Genomic DNA, 9,505 nt, shown 5'->3' with positions numbered 1-9,505 from the left:
AACACTGCCAAACCGTGGAGATGACAATAGAACCAGTTGTTCCTTCAAGGCACATGTTGACTGCTTTCAATTCTGCATACTGACTGGAACCACCGTCTCCACTCTCATGTAGAGAGGTTGGACAAATGCTTTCCAGTAGTCCATTGTTCCAATAATCTGTTGTGCTTCTTTCATAGCAGTTTGAGCCTGCAATTGCTGAATAGTTTCCAACACTGGTTGAGGTATAGTATGCTGTGCTCCCAACCATATCATGCTTAGAAATGTAACAGTCTGTACTGGGCCTTGCACTTTGTTAGTGACTTTATGTTGAGTCGCATATGGATGATTAATCCTGCCAATGCTTAAATCCTTTGTCAAATGGTCCTTTGACTCATCTGACAATGTTTAATGTTTATTAGGTTGACAATTCAAATGTAGACAGTACTATCCCTAACTCTAACCTTGTCCCTATCCATATCCCTGTCCTTAACCATATCTCTAGCACTAATCCTATAATAATACTGTCGCCATTTGAGTTGTCTACCTAATCATACTGTCCACTATGTGAATTGGCAACCTACTAATACTGTTGACACTTGAATTTTCGACTGTTACACAAGCTAATAGACCAAGGCCAAAATATAAAATAGTGCAAGATGGAAAAAGCATACGTTAAAAAGGATATGCACATAGTTTAACAAACCAAGCACTTCAGCGACAGGGACTGGCACTTTTATAACTGAAGTGCTTTTTGGTTGTTGGTTGATGAACTGGACAGAATAGATAGCAGTTTAATATTTTTTTCTTTTTTTTTTTACAAATTACTAATGGTCATTTGGCGAACAGTGGTCATCTTCCTCTATGTTGATGACCATATCATCACCCTCATCACTGATGCTATGATCATCATCATACAATATTAATTCATCCTCACTGAAATCTACACATTCTATTGGTAATTGACAACAAGAACAGTATTCTTCACACAATTTGTAGTTCATTTTTATGAATATCGTTTTGTCTACATTTTTGGGAAGTAGTCTCCTCCAGCGATCACTAACAACGTTCCCGGTTGCGCTAAACACTCTTTCCGAGTACATACTGGAAGGTGGGCACCTTAAGTACACCATAGCTAGTTTGTACAGGGGGGCTTCAAATTTAATTTTTTCCCTCCCAGAATTCAAAGGGACTGTCTGAGATGCCAAATTCTACTTTATCATTAAAGTAATCCTCCACCATTCTACTAAGACAAATCTGAGTCACGCTAGAGGTGTCAGTAGTACATTTGGCAATTCATTTAAGCCTGAGTGTCATGAACATAGAGAACTTACAGTTATTTATAAGGGTTAACCCATTACATAATTGTGGGGAATAAGGGATAAATCATAACTGCAGTGTAAATAGGTTATATCAAATTAATCCATTGATAAGTTCAGCTACTAAAGTGTAAAATGTAAAGACAGAAAGTCTGTTGTATTCGTATTTGCACATTTCAGTGTGAGAAGATAGGAGTGTCGCCTATGGCAGTTTCAAAGAACTCTTGCTGGGAGATATATCCTGACACAAGTTAGTTTTTGGACACCTGAATAGACTTTGTGGGGCCGGTCACAGCTGGACATCCTTGAAGCCCAAGGCAGCATTTTGAAGGCCTATATAGGTATATAGAAATATGAGCTTCAAAGGAAAATGTCTTCATAGTTCCTAATTTGGGAAATCCAGGTGTCACTCCATACTGAGGAGCAGAAATCACACCAGGGCTGTGACTGACAGGTACAGCTAAAATCACATATCTTTGGAAAACGTATGTCACATTGTCAAAATTTCACCATGTTTGGCATCAAAAGATGGACAAAGTCATAAGGGATTTATTAATAATAAAATTGACTCTGAAAAGTTAGGTCACATAGTATAATTGAGTAGTAAATCAGACAACATGCAAATGGTGATTGAAAAAGAGTCACAGGCCACAGCCCCCTGGGGGTAGAAAGAGGCGTGGAAGTGTCCTTAAAAGACTGAGACCAGGTACAGCAAATTGTCAGACTTTTTGGTAAAATCAATTCACATTGATAAGCTGTCTTCCAAGCCAATTTCCCTTTGCCAGAAAAGGCAATTCACGTAAGTGCTACTCTGAATGTAACCCCTATTATTTTAAACTGTTTTGCTTGTTACGTCAATCTATTAATTGTTTATTCATTCCTTTTTATATCTCTATGCCCTGTACTTTTGTATATTAAATCTATAATTTAATATGTTGCGTCCTTGTTACTCCATTAGCCTGTTAAGAAGAATATAGCTCGGCCAAGTTAACCCTTTGAATGCCAGTGTGTGATTTGTTGATAATTTGATTAACAAGCCGTGTGTGCTTGCATTTACATTTGTGTAACAGTCTGGAGGTGTGAAGAGTTAACCCTTTGCTTGCTGGTGTGGGTCTTGCTAGTCTATGGATAGCTAGATGCCTTGTGTGCAAGTGTGGGATAGTATATTGGGGTCCTACTGCCCTTATTCAATAGGTGGTGGCAAACATGAAGTGTGTGAGGTAGGAGCGCTGTTTGGGGGCGATTCAGTAGGTCTATAACCTGTGTCATAGGTAAAGAGAGACTGTGGGCTGGAATTGTGTGACCTCATATAGCAAATACCCCAAAGCCACGGCAGCTGGGAGCGTGTTTGTGACGCTGAGCATATGTCATAAACTTTATCATTGGTGTGCTGCTGTGTCCTTGGCTCATAATCAGTGTGACTATCAGAAAAGGCAATTTTTTTTTCTGGCAGTAGCATTATGAGAAGCTGAAGCAGGGACAGATTGCTCACAAGGATCTGTTTACATCTGTGATCCAATGTTAAGATGATGCAAACCCTTGGGTCCTGGAGAAATGCAATCGAGATGGAATTTTATAGCGTGGACACATGACCTCAACAGTCTAAAACCTATTGCATTGACAGTGGAAATTGGATGCACATCAAATGCTAACATAGCTGGCATGGCTTTAGTGATGCTGTGCAACAGGATGCTGCCTGTCATCCTTGTTTCCTCTTGCAAATGCTTGCTTCACAGACGATTGTTTAAAATACTTACTTGTCTTGCTACCCTTCTGTATAGATGTCTCCCCCCAGCAGCAGCTGTAGCAAACAAGAGTGTTTCTTAGGAGTCATAGATTGCATTAGGGGAGTTATTTGGAATTTAATAATTGGATGCTGGACTAGTACATACTAATAATGAAGATGATGATGATGAAGGTGTTGACACCAGTGAGGATTGCAAGTGTCTATACATTTGTCTGGTAGATGATGCTGGGCTGCTTGCTACTATACCTAATGTGCCACGTTTGGAAACACTACTTGAATGAACTTGCGGCAAATGACGCAACAGGAAGGAGGTGCCTATATAGTCAATGTCCCTACCTCTACTTATTTTGGCCTGACAAAGGCTACAGCTGCCTTGACAAATGTTGTCTGGGTTTGGATAAAAAAAATTCCAAACACAAATGTTTTTTTTTTCCTCTTATGCCTTTCCAGGATAATGTATTTATCATGGGCATCTGCTGGTGGTAACACTTGTGACTGCCTTGGTTCAACACAATTATCATCCTCCTTCTCATTATCTCATCCATGTACAGCACATCCATTTTCAGATCCACATTTCATTCTCTGGCACATTTGCAGCTTCCATAGTAGCCTCCTCAATTTCCATGGGTAAATCATCATCAACACCAATACTACTAACCTTCCTCACATTTCCAAATGGTGAAGGAATTTTCGAAGGAGGCCGCTGTATTATTACAGAGTCTGAATCTGTAGCACTCATGGATACCCTCCTTAGACTCTCCTCAGGATTCTGTGAGTGTCCAAGTTGTTCTTCAACCTCAGTGTTATGCTCAGGCACTGATTTGTCTGTTTTGGAGGTGTCCGTAACACACGTACACGCTGAACGACAAAGTTGTGCATGTGAAATTGAGGAAGATGCACGACGCGTTGGGAACGGTTTTTCTAGTGCGTATCAGCAGTAGCAGGACCTCTACTAGTAAAAAGTGGGCATAGTCTGAGCTTTGTTTTTCCACTGCAGGTGGTGTATGGAATGTTAGCCAGTTTCCTTTTTTTGAACAAATCACCACATTCATCAGAAAATTCCCTTTTAATGCTCCTCCTTACATCAAGAGCACCTCAGCTAACCTCCTCCCTACATGCTGTCTGTTCTAAAATGGCACTTGAGAGAACGAGGGCAGACTCTATATAAGAGTTTTGCAGGAAAAAAAAAAATCAAGGAAATGACGTTTTGCCTCATTTTGAGATCAGAGTTTGTTTTTCCTGCCACAGTCATGACTCGGATTCCCAACATCAGATTTCAAGTACTCCAAACCGCTCATCTCTTAACACACACATCCTCAATGTAAACACATATAGGACCACTGCTGACATTAAATAGGAACTCTGCTTTGGCAACTGATATTCAGAAAAAAATGGACACAAACAAATGGTGTAGTAATTGAAGACCCAGACATCAGTAAAATAGACTATACTACTTACAATGTGCAGCGATATATAGTTATACCAAGAAGCACCACGGTCCATTTATATTGTAGGTCCTCACTAATGGTCACCGAGGGAATGAAAGTGGTTCTCCTTAAAACGGACATGAGCACCCTCTAGTGTTTACTAAAACAACTACAGCAAACATCCAACGATGGAAATGAAATGATAAAAAAATTCTCCATAATTACAATTTTGCTTTATTTAAATAACACCAATATATTCCACATGAATGTACAATCAGGCAGACAAATTTAACATATCATGATAAAAATACAGTATTTTCTAAAATTTGGATAGGCATATTGACATTTATTACACAAATAACGATTCCTTACAAACTTCCTTACAAACCACAAACAGTATTACTATGGAAACCTCTCAACTCAGTTAGTAAACCCACAGATTAATTTGCCATTTATCTAATGCAGCCAAATTTCAAATAACAAAAATTTGAAGGAAACCAGTACAACCAGCTAACACTATGGTTATCAATAGAATTTGGTATGTGACATCTATGGAGTATATCTATAGTTTATTTAACAATACTATTACATTATTTCATAAGACATGAGTCCCCCGGTACTCCTTTAATAATTCTCCTCCACCAGGTACCATATAAGGCGTACTGTTAGATTTAAGACTTAAAAGGTCTCTACATGTTTCTATGGTACCTATATATTTTCTCTATTATGATATATCTGGTGATGTGATTGCAGGCATCAGCAGCTATTTATTTAACGCCACTAATTCCGCAGTGCTGTATAGAGAACGCACTTACATCAGTCCCTGCCCCATTGGAGCTTGCAGTGTAAATTCCCTAACACACACACACACACATGGACAGATTACCCCTATCCATCAATACCACACATTATTATTGGGTTGACCCCAGTCATAGTGCACAAGTCTGTGCCCTGGCAATTTGTGGGAGTCATCACCAAAGCAGTTTTCATTGGCTGGAAAATTTCTCTCTCTCTCTCTCCCCTTGTACCATTCATACTGCACCAAGACCTGGGTCGTTTCAGCTCACCCAGGGAAAAACCCAGTATTGTGGTGCAGTATGAATGGGGTATAAAGCTATTTTTATTAAAAAAAAATAAAAAATTTTATACAATGAAAAATAGGGTGAATGGAACTTATACAAAGATAATGCCAGTATTTTAGTAATTTTTTAAGTCAATTCTGTGTTGTTTAATGTTAGTGACTAATGTATATACAGTACTGTATATTATTTCTGTACATAGAACAGCAAGGGGACAGACAGTATAACCCCATTACAAGCAGTGTTTACAACACTTTATATTTGTATAAAACTTCATTAAACTATATGAGAAGTTATTCTGCACAAGCTTTATTTTGATATTCGCATTCACTATTTATTGGGAGAAATATACCAAATTGTTCCTCAACCAAACATAAGACACTTGCACATTTTTATAAATGCTGCTGGACACTTGCTCCAGAAGTTGTGACCGCAGCTGCTGCCGCCACAAAGAGGCCATAGCAAACTAGGAGCTCGGCCACACATCAATGATCTGTTCAGCAAAGCAGTCAGAGAAGAAGGGAAACAACTTCTTCTGGGTAGATTAGGACTCTGGTGATTGAACTGTATGGAAACATCAGGCTTAGGGAAAATATTATGAGGCAAAATACTGTACACCTGAGATACTACTGCAATCCAAGCCCAGGCAGCGTACTAAATGACTGGCTCATCGGCTGCTTATATTATATATAATTGTAGAGTTGCACTTTTACCAATTGTAATGCAAAGGTCCTCAACATATAAATAAGCACGGTTTTGATTGAATGTCCATCAAATCCAACCACAACTTCTACTATCTGTGTGACAAGTGAGTAAACTGTCCTGAGATATCAAAATGATGTATAGTGAGATTGGTACAGATGGTTGGTCAGGATTGTCTGCCAACATCTACTCCAGTTCAATGGGTTCAGCAGCTGAACATAGAAGGTATTGCATAGATCCTCAAAACAACCGTGTCCTTAGTGCGATGTCACTATCTAGTGCAGGGTTGTCCAACCCGCGGCCCAGCATGCCTGTAAATGTGGCCCAGAAGGAGTTTTGGTTGTGGCAAGGGGGCAGCACTGTTAAAAAAAAATCCTGCAAAAAAAAGAAAAGAAAATACTTACCTTGCGGTTATGCGGTCCCTTGTCTCCTCCTCCGTGCGGCGCTCGCAGTGAATGTTGGGCGTAATGTCATCATGCCCAACATCCATTGCGGAGTGCAGCACAGAGGAGTCAGCACAGTGCAGCACAGAATTGGAGAAAAGAAGAGAAGAGGACAGGAGAACAAGCCGATTAAAAGGGGGATTTTTCTTATTATTTCAAGGGACGCTGACCAGTGAATAAAAGTCACCTGGTCCTGGAGCATCATGGACCTTATCTCCCTGCTACATACTTCCACTTGTAATAATAATGGGGCATTATATATTATTCTCTTTGGCCCAGTATATAAGTTGTTATCCCTTAACTAACATAGTAGTGTAATTAGCAAAACAGGTCACAATTTGGGGGTCAGAGCACCCTGATATACAATGCCTGGCTTAAATGCACTTTATTAATATTGCATCAAAACAATACAAAAAGTGATTATAGTATAATAACTAGGGAGGATTCTTTGAACAGGGCGATTGAAAGGTAAGTATAGGGGGATTTTAAAAAAAAAAAGTGATATATATATATATATCACTTTTTTTCTCATATATTATTACATTACATGTTAACTATGTTTTCTATGGTTTTTTGGATGATCAGCTATCGTTATTGTTATTGTATCTTATGTGCGGCCCAAACCAACTCGTCATCTTCCAATGGGGTCCAGGGAAGCTAAAAGGTTGGACACCCCTGATCTAGCGCATCTTGTACACTGCATTCACAAATTTTGAATTGTTTTATATTTGTTGGATAATAATGGACTTCATTTAGAGTTATGAGCAAAGTAAAAAAATTGCACCTTGGCAAAACCATGTTGCTAAATCGCAGCATAAAAGTAAAGCTATCCAGTATGTGTGTGCTACATGCAAAAACAGTGTTTTCCTTGCATGCACAACAAATAAATGCATTTGCAGTTGCACCCCTTTCAGTGCAACATGGTTTGTCCCAGTGGTCAAAGTGCAAATTTAGAAGTGGCGGTATGGGAAGGTAGAAGTGGTGGTATGAAAAATGTAATGGGAATATAAATAAATGGAATTTGATAGTATTACAATGAAGGCATCGTTTTGCTTTTCTCTAAACATTAAATGAGGCCCTGTATAAGGTAAAGAGCTGGCCTAAATTGCAGCCAACTCTATTGGCTATCAGCATGCTACATTGCTGAGGTACGCGTGTGGTGGGAGTCCATCGCATATGTTAAGTCCTGAGCCACATATCATCCTAATCCAGCGCTGTTAAAATCTATATAGTGGAATTCCAGTGGGCGGAGCATCATGTATGGCCCAATGTAATGCCTCTCCGTGGCTCGGTTTTGAATCTTTGGCCATCTAAACCTTTTAGATCATTATTTACCCACAAAATGCACATAATCTGTAATAGGAAGATCTAAAGAAGCCATCCATATAAGATCCATTAAAATCATGACCTTGCGGTCTATAACTATCTAGAGGAGTTCCTTTATCATTGGAGGACCTGTGGTGAGTAAGAACTCTTAAGTATATGATAGACCCATCAAACTCAATCTAATATATATTTTATTATCGTGTATAATTATACCCATATTTTTCTCAATTTTTTTCTCATCAGAGATCCAGACTGATTCTAGAGTTGGTTAAAGTTTGAAAACAAACTATTATTGTTTTCTCTGTATACTGTGCAAGTAAGAGTATTTGCTTATATTTCAAGATGTTTTAAAATTCCCAGGCTGCTCTTATTATATTATAATTGAGGAGAAATTAGAGTTATATATGTGGTGATTTTACCAGTTCTGTATTATAAGCCAACCTATCTAATTCAATTAAGACAATACCACCATCTTGTGGCCAAATGTGAAACTCATAGATTGTTATTACGGGTTTATCAGCACTACGTCCAAATTAATATAGGATTCAGATACATATATATGGGTTTGTTGCCTATACTGATCAGCTACCACCATAATTATAGATAGTATAGCAAACTATTCATAGGATTCTTCAATAAGTGTTGAACTTCTAGTACTTTATTTGTTGGTTTAAATCCCGCATTCTACAAGTCTCTGATCCTTAGTATAGTGGGTTCTACATCATCAATCGCAGCTTGCATCCAGTTACCTCTTTGTGAACATAAAGTCTTGTATCTAATATTAACAAATAAGTAAGGAGGAATTTATCCTTCTCACCAGCTACATATCTCTATTGAAATCTAAAGAAGAAAAGGACAGTTCCCCCTCTTCAGGATCCAAACCTGCTCAATTATCAACCATACATCCTACCTCTATAGTCAAAATGGTTCAAGAATTGTCTAAAGCCATTATGCCACAGATTGCTAAACAAATAAAGCATTACAAACTACATTAGATGCAGCATTAGCAAAAATATATTCTACCAGTACTAGGTTAACCCATTTGGAACAAGGGCAAGTGATACCAAAGATCAGGTACACAATATATCATCATCATCACCATTTATTTATATAGCGCCACTAATTCCGCAGCGCTGTACAGAGAACTCATTCACATCAGTCCCTGTCCCATTGGAGCTTACAGTCTAACTTCCCTAATATAGACACACTCACACAGACAGAGAAGGAGACAGACAGACAGCGAGGGAGAGACTAGGGTCAATTTTGATAGCAGCCAATTAACCTAACAGTATGTTTTTGGATTGTGGGAGGAAACCGGAGCACCCGGAGGAAACCCACGCAAACACAGGGAGAACATACAAACTACACACAGATAAGGCCATGGTTGGGAATTGAACTAATGACCCCAGTGCTGTGAGGCAGAAGTGCTAACCACTAGGCCACTGTGCTGCCCAATATACAGGACACATTGAGCAACAGCACAAAC

This window comes from Mixophyes fleayi, chromosome 5, assembly GCF_038048845.1.
Source record: "Mixophyes fleayi isolate aMixFle1 chromosome 5, aMixFle1.hap1, whole genome shotgun sequence".
Classification (NCBI taxonomy): Eukaryota; Metazoa; Chordata; class Amphibia; order Anura; family Limnodynastidae; genus Mixophyes; species Mixophyes fleayi.
The sequence above is the reverse complement of the archived record's forward strand: the minus strand, read 5'-3'. Positions refer to the sequence as shown.